Raw genomic sequence first — 15,000 nt, forward strand, 5'->3', positions numbered from 1 at the left:
TATAGTGGGGATCAGTTAAATACAACCTCCATTTTTCTAATGTTCTGGCAAATTAGGCCGGATGATCCCTACCATACTACTTTGAGTAATGTTGCTAAGTTGCCGTTAAAAGTGGTATTATTGAGAAAATTTAGTACTACTTTAACTCAGGTTTGGGGAAGGTTTCTTATACATTGCTTTCCACGGTTTCACTTCTACGAGTCTTGATAACAATAACATAACTGTACTCAAGTATACAACGGCTATAAGTATAATGCCCCAAACAATGTTTAAAAAAATTATATGTCTATGCGCCTGGTAACTTCACAAAGATTTGTTTGAGTAAATTATAAGTGACTGACGCTGCTGTTTTAAATGAGAAGTAGAAGTATTGCATTTGGAGCTTGGCCTTCTAAGCTTACGACGAAAGCGGCCATTCCATGCCACTGCGTCTCTTTTTTGTTTTTGTTGTTGTTGTTGTTTTTTTTTTTGGTGCAACGTAACCTTTTATTTGACCTGGGGTTCGCATTTTTGTGAGGAAGAAACACTTAAAAATTACTTTTTGAAACCTAATAAAAAAGACAGTCTTTACTTTTAAGCCCTGTCGACACATATCCGGAAATATTTGTATCCACATTTTTTTTCCCAATACGGTCTCCAGGGTGCAAATTTTTGAATACGCTGCGAATTCGGATGCGTGTGGACGGTCGTATCAGCAAATTTTCGAATTCGCCAATGTGACACTATCGGATCCAATCTTTAAATCAACATGGCGTATCGACCGTGCACCTTGAAAGACTCTCTCGTGTAACTCGTTAACAAAACAGAGAAAATGGTTCCAACATACGACTTTGCGCATTATTAGCAAGCAAAGTTTTTGTCAAAAGCACAGGGCACTAGAGTGTGTCCGAATACGTGTGGACAGGGAAAACGATACGAAAACGATTAGAATACGCTACATGTGGACGCGGATATTTTTTAATCCGAAAAAAACGCAGATACAAAAATTTCCGGATACGCGTTTACGGGCCCTTAAACTGTTGAAAATGACAAAGTATCGAATGAATTCGTAGTTACTGGGTACTAGTAACAATTTCACAGTTGTTTCTCAAGCAGTCCTCCACTTTTACAACACTCAGAACATCATAAAAGTATATTGATTCCGAATAATACGCGAGAACACTTAGTTTTTAGTTTATGATACGTTCAGCAAAATGTTCTTGATCAATGCTCAAGAAAATTTTATCTCTATAAACTACATTTGAATAAAATACAAACGGCGGAGATAAACATTTAAAAAAATGCATTTTATACTAACTTAACATTTGGTATGCTTCTCTACATTCATTTTAAAAAGTAACCGTTACATTTTAAAGTTTTCTTATATACGAAATAAAGAGATCTGGGTACTATATTAATATGAAAAGCGATCTTAAAATAACAACAAAGCTTTGACAGTTGAAGAGAAGTGAGAAGGTGTTACGATATTAGTAACAATCAACAACTGTCTATTCTTTCTTGTTATTTTAGAATCGAGTAAACCTGTGATTGGGAAGACATGGGAATAATACCAAAATAAAAGGTGCTTTAGGACTCATTGCACTGTTTTTGCTCAATTAAATTAATGTTGATGACTGTTACTTAAAAAAAAAAAAAAAAAAGGATACGAGACGGGTTTTTAGCCGTGGGGTGCCTGTGTTCCATAGGCATCTCACGGAAAATAGCGTGAAGATAAATTTGTACTCGGTTAACTTATTTAGCTTTGCGGAAGGTTTCCTTATACATTGCTTTCCATGCTTTCATTTCTAGAAGGCTTCATAACAACGAAATAATTGAACTCCCAGAAAAGGTTTTCTCAGGACTCTCAAGTCTACGATGGCTGTAAGTTTATTGCTACATGTAAACTGTAAAATAATATATCGATTTACGCCTGGTCACTCCACAAAGAGTTGTTTGAGTTAATGAGTGACTCACAAAGCTCAGGGTTTTGAATGAAATCTCAAAAGTAATTTATAACCCTTTTTAGGTCTACAATTAAATTGCATTTGGAGAGCTTGGGCTTCTTGTAAGCTTAAAACTAAATGCCATTCCAGAGAATGGTAATGGGAGGTAGGGGTCGAGGGGACCTTCATCACGTTTCACGGAAATAAAACGGCCGTTTCCCATTTCACAGACACTACGTAAAATGACCATTTCACGTTTCACGAAAAAAAAAAGAGAACATTTTAACACAAAAAAATTTTCTTTCGTGTGTTAACAGCTACAGCCGTCTGCTCTAAAGAACTCATCAGAACGGTTACATAGGGAAGAGTCTCGCGACCTTTTGAGACGATTTTCCGAGCGAGTTTCTCCTTGTTGATTGACCAGCAAAGCTTTCAAGGCTACCGAGCGATGGATCACGTTTCCGTAAATCATGAAATCAAGATGTAATTGTTGTACCTTGCTCTGCCGAGTTATATTGTCAGCCTATTGTCATAATTTTTTGGGCTCCTACTCCCGGAAAATACATTTTAAAAAACAAACTAAAATAAAAACATGAAGCAAAATCCCAGTTCATAGTGAATTAAACACCCGATTTTCAATTCATGGATAAGTTTTCTGAAAAGTCACGGCTCACTGTAATTGACAAAATCACGTTTCACGAGGGAATGGATGGGGTTAAACGACTAACAAGAAGCGGCGATAAAAGTAACTGACTAACGTCAAGACGGAAAGAAAATACCGATTACTGACAGGAAAATATTAACCCGACAACCGACAAGGTCCGACATTGTGGGGATGTTTGTATTCGGAAATAACTGTCTTTTTTTAAAATGTCACTAGTATTTTGTATGATTTGTTTCTAGCTTAGGAAATGTCATCGTTTGGTGGGTTCTATTTCACCAGAGGTAACCTTTTTCTCCTCCTTATAGGGAACCTCCACTAAAACAGGAATATATCTTTAAAATAGTTAACATAATGTTCACAATCAAAATTGTTCGAAAGTTTTCCAATAAGAGCGTTTGTATCCGAAATAAATGAATTTCAAAAACACTTGTTTTGGTTTTTAAATTTCCCGGGCGCCGCCATCTTGAATAATTGTGACGTGTCATGGTTGCCCCATTGTTTTAAAACAAAAGCTCTTTGTGCAAATACAAAAGAGCAACCATAACACGTCACAATTATTCAAGATGGCGGCGCCCAGGAAATTTGAAAACCAAAACAAGCGTTTTTGAAATTCATTTATTTCGGATACAAACGATTCCATTAAAAAACGTTTGAAAAATTTTGATAGTAAACATTATGTTAAATATTTTGAAGTTGTATTTTTGTTTTAGTGGAGGTTTCCTTTATTGGGAGGAGCGCGGGCTCATTTCCCACCAGCGGCTTGTAATGGCGAGTGCTGCAGTATTTTCACTGCTTGTTCTGACGTTTGTGCCTGTACGGTCGTCTTTTCGTTGTTTTTCCATGCGGCCGAGTCATAAGCGAAATTATGGAAATGATCGTAACTTTGAAACAACAACAATGATATTGAATGTAAGGAGAAATGTAGACTAGGAAAAATATCCGAGTCCCAGATGGGATTTGAACCCACGACCCTCCGTGATCTAGTCGGATGCTGTTAGTGAGTTTCAAATGTGCTAGTCAATACTTGGCTGTGTAGCCGCGCGATGCGCTTCCAGTCGAGACCCACAAACTGACCCTTGCTCACCATAGAGTCTCCAGTAGCTCAGTGGTTAGAGCATCCGACTAGATCACGGAGGGTCGTGGGTTCAAATCCCATCTGGGACTCGGATATTTTTCCGAGTCTACATTTCTCCTTACATTCAATATCATTGATCGTAACTTTCTTTCAAAAAGGTAAAGAAGTCGCAATCGAGTGCCACTGTAGCTGCGTTCCAGTAGACATATCAAAACATAAAGGAGTCTGAGTTTAAAAAAAAAAAAAACATCTAACGGAATATATAGGACTGAAAGACCGAGCCTTTCAGTACGGAATTGGCGGGTTCTCATTGAAGCTATTTCGCCTGGCAAAATCCTCTGCGGGTAAATGCGAGAACTTTGCTATAGTCACAGATGGACAGTGGCAACTTTAACTTTCCAATGTGTTATCGGATGAAGGCAGCAGTGAGCTCCACGGTATACGTAAGCTTAGGTTTGGAACGTTGTATTTGTTTTGGGTAGTTTTTATGTGCAGTGGAGTTTGATGTATCCAGGTTGTTGAAAATTGGGTTAATAACCTTAGGTTAAGCTTAACGCAGAGCTTAAATTTCGTAACCGTGGGTTTGTTAATCCGAGGTTGAAATAGTGTTGTTCAAATCACAGTTAGTGGCTCGGTTAGTTAACCTTGGACTACAAATGCGGTCGACATAGGATTACTTTATGATAAACAGCCTCCCTTGAAGGCGCTAAAGCACAGGCAAGAATTTAATTAAGAAAGTAGAGGAGAAATTGTAACGCATTGATAAGTATAAGTAACTGACAGTATTCTAAGCCAGAGAAAAATGAAATCTATAAGTATAAGGTGGTGGTGAAGGAAGCCACATTCCAGTTGCACGTTGTTCTCCCGGTGCTTTGCAGCTCATGGCCCCGCTTCGTTGAGCAGAAAAGGAAGAAAGCAAACCTGTGGAATCGAGAATACTTTTTGCCCCCTAAGAGAAAGACTGGAGTCAACTATGTTTTCATTCTCTGCAAACCACTGAAAATCGCTCCTCCTGGTAGGCGCAGAGAATAATTTAAATATTTCGATGCAATCAACGAGATAGATTATTCCTCTCTTTCATTTCAGGCATTGTTTTGACCCTCTAGTGTGTCTCCGAGACAAACTAAAGCGGATGTATTTATTTCACCACAGGCGCCGTTTTGATCGAACAAAAACCATTCAGGGGCACCCAACGAGAATATAGTTCAAAACCACCTAGACATAGCATTGTTAAACGCATTTTAGCATTTAAACGGTAGATATAGGCATATTTTTATCCCCTAAAAATTTTCATCGGTTCGGATTTCCTAGCTGAAAGTCTAGTGATCCGAAAATTATAGGGAGCAAAACTTACCTTTTCAAAAATTTCAGCCAGAAAAAAAAGGCTCCCGAAAATTCTAGGTGACCTTTTTAGGGCAAAATCCGTTAAAAATGGGCAATTATACCACTTTTTAGATGTTCGAAAATCCTAGGACAGGCAGGCAAGCAAGAAATTTTACAAGAAATGTTCCAAGAATTCTAGATCTCAAATCGTCTTCCCAACAGATATTTTCCGAAACTTGACGTTGGGTGCCCCTGACCACCAAGATAGTAGATTTATTTTTAATTTTAATATGCCAAAACTCGTGTTGTCCACAGTCATACATGATGAGTGCCGTTTTAGAAACGTACCTTCCAAGGCGGCATTTTCTCGATGAACAGAGAAACGGTAAGTAATCGGCGGGAAACAAATTCACATGTAAAATAACTGCACTTTATCGGCATTTCTTAACAAAGTCGAAACAAACGATCACATTGCGTAAACAAACTAGACTTACAATGAGGTCCAAGTGCAATCAAATAATGAGTTATTTCAAGTTGTACACTTTGTGTACAGCTTAAACTGCGCGAATTACATAACAAATAATATACATGAGAAAATTACTGGATTCTGATCAGCTGAGAGCAGTGCAATTCAAGTGTAACACAATGGAAAAAAGTGAAATACCTCAGTGCAAAAAGTGTAATACCAGTTCGAATTACATATCTAAATTCTGGTTTGTGATTGGCCAATAAACAAGAGGGTTTTTGCCAGAACCAATCAAATCTTTTGTTTTCAAAACAAGCGCAAGCCCTGGATGGCGCAACTTATGGCGCAATTTTTCCCTGATCGTGTGATACGCGTACATTTCTTCTGCTTAGCCGTCTCGAATTTTTTCATGTATATCATTAATAAGTAATCACATAATTTTTCTCGTGCAATTTGGAATAAATAAGCAGTTGTAATTTTTTTCAAAGACCATCAAAATTTGCACGAGCCCGCAGGGTGAGTGCAATTTGTAGAAAAAATAAATACTCGTGCTTATTATTCCAAATTAATTGCACTCGAAATCATGTGATCACCTATACTAAAATAATACACAAATAACAAAATTACTCGATACTCATTGGCCGTGAGCAGTGCTGTTTTTTGTAAACACGGTGCAAAAAAGAGTTAATTCACTGCAAAAATAGTTAACACAGCGCAATTTTGCTTACAGATTTCTCGTTTTTGATTGGCTAATAAAACATAGGGTTTGGTAAGAAGCAATCATATCTTTTGTTTTGTTGGCGTGATGGCCGGCGTCCAAAGCAGATTTTTGCCTGCAACTCAAAACGCTATGGACGCATTTAAAAACTAAGCAAAAATCGAAAACACGAGAAAAAAGTACAGAGCTTTGGGTGAGATTGTGGAAAAAAAAAAAAGGTGTTGAGAGAAGGAATTTCGTGGGAAATTGAACAGTACGAGCCGGAAGTTACTGGAAAGTTTCTACGCTGAAGTAAAAAAACAGCAAGGAGACGACTACGAGCCAGAGTGTCTAAAAATGATGATAACAGCTCTCGACTGCCACTTGAAAAAAAATAAAAGCTATCAGCACTCTGTTGTCAGATACAGATAATTTAGCTCGCCAAAGCAAGTGTTAGAAGGAAAAGCCCAGCAACTACGTTTATCCTGCAGTAGATATCTCCCAAAGAAATCACGACAAGTTACAAATGCCGAGGAAGAGGAGCTTTGGGAAAGTGAAAGATTTGGAGCTGGTACTCCAGAAACCCTGATTTATACTATGTGGTTTCTATTCACCCAATACTTTGGCCTTAGGGGAAGGCAAGAGCACTACAGCATGAAGATGGACGACTTCCACGATGCGAAAGGTGAAGACGGCGTTGAGTTTGTGGAGTTTACGGAAGGACCAACAAAGACCAGGCAGGGCGGTTTAACTACAAAACAAAGGTCATTTCAGCCGAGAATGGTTGCTACCGGCTCCGAGAGGTGTCCTGTTGCACTCTTCAAAGAATACATTAGTCGAAGACCTGTAAATATGCAGCATACTGGTCCATTCTACCTCTCAATTAAAGCCAATCGCAGAGTTGACGACAGAGTGTGGTATAAAGTTTAACCGATAAGAGTCAACAAAAACAACTCCATGATGAAAAGCATAACCAAGGAAACAAGTCTAGTAAAGAGCGTTTCTCAAACCACAGTGCCAGAAAAACAGTTGAAAGCAGGTTGAAAAAGCTAATCATGAGCGATCAGAAATTGCAAAAGTGACGGGCCAGAGATATCTGCAGTCACTCGATGACTACGACAAAGCCGATGAACAGGAAAAACGACATCTGTCCTAGGCCATTTGAAAAAGAAATGATAATTCAGCAACACTAGTAGTACATCAAAGCCCTCAACAGATCTACCAAGATTCGGCTGGTCTATCATTTATTCCAAACTCGATGAGTTCTCAAGCTCCACAACTGCTCTGTTACTTTTAACCTTCACGACAATACTTCTCATGTGATTCAACCAAGAAAAAGGCTCTATGCTTTCCTTGACAGCGATTCAGAATGACACTACTAATATAATTTGCTTTATTTAAGCCTAAGCACTTGTTCGAGAATGGGTAGTTATTAATCATTTTTAAATGAAGTCCTCGTAGCCGTCGTCGTCCTCGTTTCGTAAGCTCCCTAGTGAATAGATATGTCGTCTCTCAACTCTTGACTTCAGATCAATTGACTTCAGTTTGACATAATTGACTTCTTTACGCTCGAACGCTTGTTGGGAGTTGAGTTAAAATGAATTTGATCGTGTTTTGTTTTTTGATCAACTTGGTAAAGTTTGTAAATTATTATGGTATGTCGATGAAATAAATTTGTTTATCACATGATACGCGTGCGTCAATTCCGAACCGGCACTTGCTCTGTAATTTTGTCACGTATATTATTAAAAGTAATCATACGACTTTCTCGTTCAACTTGGAAGTAATTTGCACTCTTGTGTTTTTTTAAAAGTTCAAATTGTATCCATCCTATGGGCTCATTCACTGTCATACAATTTTGATACTTTTTGAAAAACTCACTTATGCAAATTATATCCAAATTGAACTCGAAGTCTTACGATAACGTGCATTAACTTGCATTTTGACTCATAAACTGAGATTTACCGACAACCGACAAAGATCGAAATTATGTGACAACTGACAAAGTGATTAAATTTTAACTGACAACCGACATGCGGATCCCGCATTCAGACCCTCTTTCACATGTATTTCACGGAAAAATAAATAGGCAATTTATGGTTCACGAAAATACCACTTACCACCCTCATTCCACTCCTTTTTTGTTTTTTTGTACGACGTAACCTCTTATTTGATCTTGGGGTCCCCATTGTTGTGAGGATGAAAAAAAGAAAACAAGTTGATCCCGAATGACAGAAATAGTTATTACTTTTCAAATATTGAAAATAACAAGATATCGAGTGAATTCTTTACCAGTAGGTACGAGAAATAATTTCATAGTTTCTTCTCTAAAACTTCTCTGATATTGATTTCGAATAGTTAATATGCGAGAACACGTCGATTGTTAGTTTCTGATGTATTCAGCGAAAATATCCTTGATAAATGCTGCAGGACAATTTGATCTCTCTATAAACTGTATTTCGTTATGAAAAACCTTCATTCTTATGTGAGAAGAGCTTACCCTACTTTGGTTTCATTACTCTTGATTTCATATCATTTGTTTATTTCGTTATTACTTCCTATTTAATTGCCTTTTGTTTTAGATTTTCCACTTTTTTTACTGGGTTGCCCTATGGCAAACCCAGTCTAGAAATGGAGGGCATTTGTTCGGTGTTATTTATTTATTTTTCTTCGTTATTTATTTATTTTTCTTCCGTGTCGGTAAAAGTCTTGCCTGTCACTCCCCTGGTAAGTGGTATCTTTGTGCATAGAGCCTTCTGCGTGTATTTCCTTAGGATCGAGAGGGTAGTGGAACTGCGTAGATTTCTCTGGTGGACACAGTAGAACAATTAACTTAGCCTGCAATGGCGTTCGAAAGTCATGTAACGCGAATGGCGTTTTACTGGATCCTTAAACAAGTCAGTTGGATAAACTACGCAGGCGGTGAAAACCAACACCTGGAATCTCAAAAGCGACGAGTAATGGACTTCGACAACAATCTGTCGCCCGTCGAGCAGAAATCAAAGTGAGCTGCATTTCTAAAATAATATTTACCAAGTGTCCTGTTATGTCGAACACTGAAACCAAATGGAAAATTCTCTGGTAACTTATGGGTTCAACAAAGACAGAGAAAGAATCGAACACCTTAAGTGGATCTGTGATCAACTCTGCACAGTCTTCAGGTAATGTGACAGCCAAGAATTATTTGAAAGAAAGCTTGTCGTCCATTTTGTGCTTCATTATTCAAGGAAACGGTTCTTCATGGAAACGGCTTGATCCTGAAATTTTAGTTTGTTGTAATATTGCGCATATTTGACACGATTGAGTTTTTTCTCTTCACGCACGCAATAACAGCAAATATGTTGTTTGTTTCAAAAAATTGTTCGCTGGAAAAGGTGGCCTTTATGAATTCATCATGTTTTATTATATGTGTGCTGGATAGTTTTTATGGCAATAGTAAAGCATTTTCTTGTTATTCAAGGAAAATGTTCTTCAGGAAAGGGTTTGAACCTGAAGTACATGGTAATTTGACACGATTGAGTTTCTTGTCTTCACGCACGCAATGAAGTAGGAAGAGGTTTTCGCCTCTAATAGCAAATATGTTGTTTGTTTCAAAAAATTGTTCGCTGGAAAGGTGGCCTTTATGAATTCATCATGTTTTATAATATGCGAGCTTACCTGGATAGTTTTTATGCCAATAGTAAAGCATTTTCGTGTCAAAATGAGGTTAGCGTTTTTGTGTTGTGCTAACTTAATTAAATATAAATATACATTTTGCCTCGTGAGTTTGTTATTCTCGTTAACCAGCAATGGAAAGTCATTGCAACGCGAATGGCGTTTTGGTGCATCTTATGTTGTTTGTTTCAATAAAATGTTTCGCTGGAAAAGGATTCTGTGATATTTTCTGCCTTTGTGAATTATAATATCATGTTGTGTATTGAATTTTCGAGCTTAAGATTGAAACGTGATACGGGAGGATATTTTTAGTATAACTCTGTAAGCAGGAAAGGTTTCATGAAAATAAACAGGTCTGTTGGAAGCGTGCTTGAGTTTCAACAAAATGAGCCCCAAAATCAGCAAAAAATTGTGACGCCGATGAATAATAAAGTAGCTGCTATTTCCAAAATGATGGAATTACCTGGTGATAAATAACCTCGTCTTGGAGAGTAAATTTTTGACTTTGCAGAAACAATGGTGGGCGATTGTGATCTTTGTTTTGAATTCGCTCATTTATTGTCAAACTTTATAACACTTGACAGAAAAAGAAACTTACGAAACCCCGATATCTTGCCATCATTTGACACAGATGCTTCACTGTTTGCCAAGTAAACATGCCGCGGTAACTTACTAGTAATCACGGCGCGTAATCACTACAATGATAGACAATACCAAAACAATGTCGTGCACTGTTAGAGCTACATATTACGCAAGGACAGATTTTTTTCGTCGTACGAACGTGTGAGAACCTGTGAGCTAAGGGCCTCTGCTGGTATGACTTCTGGGTGACCCCTTAAATGGTCTTAATGACCCCCCAACTTGCAAAAATTGTCTGGAACGGTGCACGTACCACAAGCAACCCAGCGTACCCTCAGGGAGGGTCTAGTTTTCTTTAGAACTAGCAAAGCTTACCTGTGTTCCATTTTTGCTTTGATTTTACCTCTGTCAGTGGTTTACCTAGTCTTTTAAGGACAATTGGAATTAATTGTACTGCTGTGGTCTAATTAGAATCTTGGAGTAAGGCCGTTATCGGCGAAACATGGTTATAAAACCAAAATAAAAGCTACATTGGGACTAATTGCAATGTTCCTGCTCAATTAAAATGGTGTAAAGTTGCTGAGTATACCTTTAAAAATAGTATTAAGATAAGTTAAAACTAGGTAACTGAGCTTTGCAAAAGGTTTCTCATACATTCCTTTCCATGCTTTTATTTCTAGATGGCTTGATAACAATAAAATAATTCATCTCCCAGAAAGGGTTTTCTCAGGACTCACAAATTTACAATGGCTGTAAGTTTATTGCTACATGTAAACTATAAAAAAAAAAAATTATATAGATAGGCGCCTAGTTACTCTACAAAGATTTGTTTCAGTTAGTTAATAAGTGACTCACAAAGCTCAGCGTTTTAAATGATATCTCAAAAGTAAATGATAACCCTCTAAGGTCTACAATTCAATTGCATTTGGAGCTTGATCTTCTGAGCTTAAGACTAAATTCCATTCCAATACATATATAGATTGCTTTGAGGGGGGAGGGAGGGGGATGGAGGGTAAAACGTAACCTCTTATTTGATCTTGGGGTCCCAGTTTTGGTGGGGGAAAAACAAATAATAATAATAATAATAATAATAATAATAATAATAACAACGCTAAGGCTAACGAGACAATAATAATAGTAACAAATAATGGTAATAGGACTGGGTGGAGTACAATTCAGGGAGTAATTGGGAGTGTAATTTCAAAATAGGCCGAGTGCGAAGTGCGAGGTTAATTTAAAATTTCCAGCAGAAAATGGTGATTAAAATGTTTCAGCTAAACCCTTAAAATAACAATTCCCAAAAGACCTGAAGCAAGAAGCAAGCCTGTATGACTCAGGATAATATTTTTTGAAGAAATTGATCACATGAGGCAACTGAAAGAGAAAACAATATGTAAATATCAAAAACCAAAAGTTGGATAGAGAAATCAGAAATGATTGTAAGAAAGCAAATGAACAAATGGTTCAATATTCAATGTTCAATGTACAGAAATAATGGTTATAGCGATACAATTAAAAACTAAAGAAATGCATAAGGAAGTCAAACAAGCCACAGTGACAATGCTGGGTGCATCAAAGATAAAGATGAGAACAGATTGTTTGACGAAGGAGAGATAGCGCAAAGATGGGGAGAGAGTATGTGACAGAATTGTATGATGACGATAGAGAACCAATTCCACAGCTTCAGGCATCAACCGCGCAAAACGTCCTGACAGAAAAACTTGAGCATGTAATGCATGTAACGAAAAATGGAAAAGCAACAGGCCCAGACAACATTCTGGCTGATGCACTGAAAGCCTTATGTCAGCAAAACATAAAGACCATTACAGATTTGTGCAATATAATCTACAACATCGGCTATATACCAACGGATTATTATTTATTTATTCATTTATTTAACTTTATTTATACACGGATAAAACATCAGGACTTAAAGTAAAAACTAAATTGTCTTAATTACATTGCTAAGATGCTAATCTACTACTAATTAAATCTAATAACAACAAAAATAAAAACAATAACAAAGTGCCCGCTTTCTTTGAATGGCGTGTGATTAACTTAATCATTATCAAAAAGGAAAAATCCCTACAGCCGGATTTAAAACTAGCAAGCGTTTGTGCTTGCCGCAGATTGGTAGGCAAGCTGTTCCACAGCACCGCACCACTATAGCTGAAACTGTTTTTTTAGAAAATTGGTGCGTGGGAGTGGAAGAGCTAGCTTGCCCTTACAATTCCTAAGAGAATAGTAGATGTTGAACTCCGATCAGTAAACATTGATTTCAGATAATCAGGGGCGATCGAGATCATTGAGGGATTTATAGACCATAGTGGCTGTTTTCAATTCTCGTTGAAGACTAAGTTTCTGCCAGCCAAGTCTAACAAAGAGATCATCCGCACTGGCATCATTTGAAGAAGAGGTCAAAATAAGGGCAGCGCGATTCTGTAGTTTTTGTAGTTTAATTGAGAGATTTATTGCAATTCCCCCATACGACACTACAGTAATCAAAATGAGGTTGAACTAAAGCCTTATAGATGCATAGGAGCGTTTCGAAAGGAAAAAAGAAAGACCTGCTTCTCTTCAAGATGCCAATGCAGGAAGCATTTTTTTTGGAAATATGTTAATATGTTCGATATGTACATTCCAAGTTAAGTTTTGATCTATACATACTCCAAGATATTTCATGAATTCTATTTGTTTTATAGAGTTGCTGTCAATAGTAAAAGATGGGAGTCTAAAAAGTATTTAATCTTTGCCTTGAACCAATCAGCATAAACTCAGTCTTTGACTTATTGAGAGTGAGGTTATTTGCCGTTAACCATTCAGGATATGAAGCCATCGATCTTTATTCCAATACCTTAGAAGCCGAAGGCACAAAAATGCTCTGAATACTGAACCATAAGTCTCATGAGCCATGTAACCATGCTCGGTTACTTTCAACCTTCACGACAATACTTCTCATGTGATTCAACCAAGAAAAAGGCTCTATGCTTTCCTTGACAGCGATTCAGAATGACACTACTAATATAATTTGCTGTATTTAAGCCTAAGCACTTGTTCGAGAATGGGTAGTTATTAATCATTTTTAAAGTCCTCGTAGCCGTCGTCGTCCTCGTTTCGTAAGCTCCCTAGTGAATCAGATATGCCGTCTCTCAACTCTTGACTTCAGATCAATTGACTTCAGTTTGCCATAATTGACTTCTTTACGCTCGAACGCTTGTTGGGAGTTGAGTTAAAATGAATTTGATCGCGTTTTGTTTTTTGATCAACTTGGTAAAGTTTGTAAATTATCATGGTATGTCGATGAAATAAATTTGTTTATCACATGATACGCGTGCGTCAATTCCGAACTGGCACTTGCTCTGTAATTTTGTTACGTATGTTATTAAAAAGTAATCATACGACTTTCTCGTTCAACTTGGAAGTAATTTGCACTCTTGTGTTTTTCAAAAAGTTCAAATTGCATCCATCCTATGGGCTCAGTCACTGTCATACAATTTTGATACTTTTTGCAAAACTCATTTCTGCAAATTATATCCAAATTGAATTCGAAGTCTTACGATAACGTGCATTAACTTGCATTTTGATTCATAAACTGAGATTTACCGACAACCGACAAAGATCGAAATTATGTAACAACTGACAAAGTGATTAAATTTTAACTGACAACCGACATGCGGATCCCGCATTCAGACCCTCTTTCACATACATTTTACGGAAAAATAAATAGGCAATTTACGGTTCACGAAAATACCACTTACCACCCTCATTCCACTCCTTTTTTGTTTTTTTGTACGACGTAACCTCTTATTTGATCTTGGGGTCCCCATTGTTGTGAGGATGAAAAAAAGAAAACAAGTTGATCCCGAATGACAAAAATAGTCATTACTATTCAAATACTGAAAATAACAAGATATCGAGTGAATTCGTTACTAGTAGGTACGAGAAATAATTTCATAGTCGCTTCTCTAAAACTTCTCTGATATTGATTTCGAATAATATGCGAGAAAACTTCGATTGTTAGTTTCTGATGCATTCAGCGAAAATATCCTTGATAAATGCTGCAGGAGAATTTGATCTCTCTATAAACTGTATTTCGTTATGAAAAACCTTCATTCTTATGTGAGAAGAGCTTACCCTACTTTGGTTTCATTACTCTTGATTTCATATCATTTTGTTTATTACTTCTTATTTAATTGCCTTTTGTTTTAGATTTTCCACATTTTTTTTCTTTAGAACTAGCAAAGCTTACCTGTGTTCCACTTTGGCTTTGATTTTACCTCTGTCAGTGGTTTACCTAGTCTTTTGAGGACAATTGGAATTAATTGTACTGCTGTGGTCTAATTAGAATCTTGGAGTAAGGCCGTGATCGGCGAAACATGGGTATAAAACCAAAATAAAAACTACATTGGGACTAATTGCAATGTTCCTGCTGAATTAAAATGGTGTAAAGTTGCTGAGTATACTTTTAAAAACAGTATTAAGATAAGTTGAAACTAGGTAACTGAGCTTTGCAAAAGGTCTCTCATACATTCCTTTCCATGCTTTTATTTCTAGATGGCTTGATAACAATAAAATAATTCATCTCCCAGAAAGGGTTTTCTCAGGACTCACAAATTTACA

At 37.1% G+C, this 15,000-nt stretch overlaps 1 protein-coding gene and 1 non-coding gene across 2 annotated transcripts in view; one reads left to right on the forward strand and one right to left on the reverse strand.

Annotated features, from left to right (window-relative positions):
* The window catches only part of LOC137989576 (broad substrate specificity ATP-binding cassette transporter ABCG2-like), a 461,764-nt gene that overhangs the window by 330,982 nt on the left and 115,782 nt on the right, over positions 1-15,000 (reverse strand). The gene's annotated exons all lie outside the window — the stretch shown is intronic.
* On the forward strand, positions 3,677-3,750 carry Trnas-aga (transfer RNA serine (anticodon AGA)). The gene has a single exon. It is a non-coding gene; the product is annotated as a tRNA-Ser (tRNA).

This window comes from Montipora foliosa, unplaced genomic scaffold (genome assembly GCF_036669935.1).
Source record: "Montipora foliosa isolate CH-2021 unplaced genomic scaffold, ASM3666993v2 scaffold_467, whole genome shotgun sequence".
Lineage (NCBI taxonomy): Eukaryota > Metazoa > Cnidaria > Anthozoa > Scleractinia > Acroporidae > Montipora > Montipora foliosa.